General features: G+C 69.1%; 1 protein-coding gene across 1 annotated transcript in view; it reads right to left on the reverse strand.

The window, feature by feature from the left end:
• Positions 1-2,355, reverse strand: part of LOC137335886 (STAM-binding protein-like) — a 27,437-nt gene extending 25,082 nt beyond the window's left edge. The window contains exon 1 of the mRNA XM_068001391.1: positions 2,225-2,355. The gene's annotated coding sequence lies outside the window, so the exon portion shown is untranslated. The remainder of the gene's footprint in view (positions 1-2,224) is intronic.
• Positions 2,356-2,581: the final 226 nt, after the last annotated feature.

The raw sequence follows: 2,581 nt of genomic DNA on the forward strand, positions 1-2,581 counted from the left end.
CACACTCCCCCTCCCTCAAACCACCAACACTCCCTCCCCACACACAACACCACCCACCCCCACCACAACACCCCCACACCACACCCACACCCCCACCACCCCACACACACCCCCCCACCCCCACACCACACACCCCCCCCACCACACCCCCCACCCCCCCCCACACACACCCCCCACCCCCCCACACACCCCCCCACACCCCCACCCCCCCCACACACCACCCCCCCACCCCCACCCACCCCCCACCCACACCCCCCCACACCCCACACCCCCCCCCACACACACCCCCACCCCACCACACCCCCCCCACACCACCCCCCCACCCCACCCCACACCCCCCCCACCACCACCCCCCCCCACCCACCCACACCCCCCCCCCACCACACCCCCCCCACACCCACCCCCCCCACCACACCCACCCCCCCCCCACACACCCCCCACCACCACACCACCCCCCCCACCCACACCCCCCACCCACCCCACCACACCCACCCACCCCCACACACCACACCCACCCCACACACCCACCCACCACCCCCCCACACCACCCCCCCCACACCCCCCACCCCCACACCCCCCCCACCCCCACACCACCCCCCCCACCCACACCCCCCCCCACCCACCCACCCCACACACCCCCCCCCACCCACACACCCCCCCCACCCACACACCCCCCCCACCACCACACCCCCCCCCACCACACCCCCCCCCCACACCCCCCACACCACCCCCCCCACACACACCCCACCCCACACCCACCCCCCCACCCACCACACCCCACCCCCCACCACACCCCCCCACACACACCCCCACCCACCCCACCACACACCCCCCCCACACACCCCCACCCACCCCCACACACACCCCCCCCACACCACACCCCCCCACCCACACACCCCACCCCACACACCCACCCCCCCACCCCACACCCACACCCCCACCCCACACCACCACACACCCCACCCCCCACACACACCCCCCACACACCCACCCCCCCCACACACACCCCCCCACACACCACACCCCCCACCCACACACACCCCCCCACACACCACCCCCCCACACACCCACACCCCACCCACACACCCCCACACACACACCCCACCCCACACACACCCCCCCACACACACACACCCCCCCACCCACACACCCCCCCCCACACACCACACCCCCCCCACACACACCACCCTCCCACCCACACCACCACCCCCTCCCACACCCACCACACCCACCCTCACACACCACACCCTCCCACACACACACCCTCCCACCCACACACACACCCTCCCACACACACACACCCCCTCCCACACACACACCCTCCCACCACACACCCCACCACACACCCCACCCTCACACACACCCCTCCCTCACACACACACCCTCCCCACACACACTCCTCCCTCACACACACTCCCTCCCTCACACACACTCCCTCCCTCACACACACTCCCTCCCTCACACACACTCCCTCCCTCACACACACACCTCCCTCACACACACTCCCTCCCTCACACCCACTCCTCCCTCACACACACTCCCTCCCTCACACACACTCCCTCCCTCACACACACTCCCTCCTCACACACCTCCCTCACACACACTCCCTCACACACTCCCTCCCTCACACACACTCCCTCCCTCACACACACTCCCTCCCTCACACACACTCCCTCCTCACACACACTCCCTCCCTCACACACACACCCTCCCTCCCTCACACACACTCCTCCCTCACACACACACACTCCCTCCCTCACACACACTCCCTCCCTCACACACACTCCCTCCCTCACACACACTCCCTCCCTCACACACACTCCCTCCTCACACACACACACTCCCTCACACCTCCCTCCCTCACACACACTCCCTCCCTCACACACACTCCCTCCCTCACACACACTCCCTCCCTCACACACCCTCCCTCCCTCACACACACTCCCTCCCTCACATACTCCCTCCCTCACACACACTCCCTCCCTCCCTCACACACACACACTCCCTCCCTCCCTCACACACACTCTCCTCCCTCATCCCCCATCATCAGACACTGGATCTCACTCCACCCCCCGGCTTGAAATGGGGCCCTCCACCGTTAAACAGCCGGGCCGAGTCTCTCGCATCAACAATGGCCACTTGGGCCGGGGAGAGGCCCGGGTGATGATCCGGGCTCCGCCCCGGTCTCTCTCCCCCCTCGGGCCCCGCTCCCGCACTCGCTCACCCGCCCAGCGCCTCGGACTCGGGTCCGGCCCTCGCTGCCTTTTCCCAGCGCCGATTACGGGAGGCGGCCGGACTCGAACCTCCGACTAGGCCGCACACCCGCGCTGCTTCATGGGAAAGATCGGGACCAATCACAGACCAGGGCCAGGCCCCGCCCACCGACCAATCACAGACCAGGGCCAGGCCCCGCCCACCGACCAATCACAGACCAGGGCCAGGCCCCGCCCACCGACCAATCACAGACCAGGGATAGGCCCCGCCCACCGACCAATCACAGACCAGGGATAGGCCCCGCCCACCGACCAATCACAGACCAGGGCCAGGCCCCGCCCACCGACCAATCACAGAGCCTCTCCAG

This window comes from Heptranchias perlo, chromosome 20 (assembly GCF_035084215.1).
Source record: "Heptranchias perlo isolate sHepPer1 chromosome 20, sHepPer1.hap1, whole genome shotgun sequence".
Classification (NCBI taxonomy): domain Eukaryota; kingdom Metazoa; phylum Chordata; class Chondrichthyes; order Hexanchiformes; family Hexanchidae; genus Heptranchias; species Heptranchias perlo.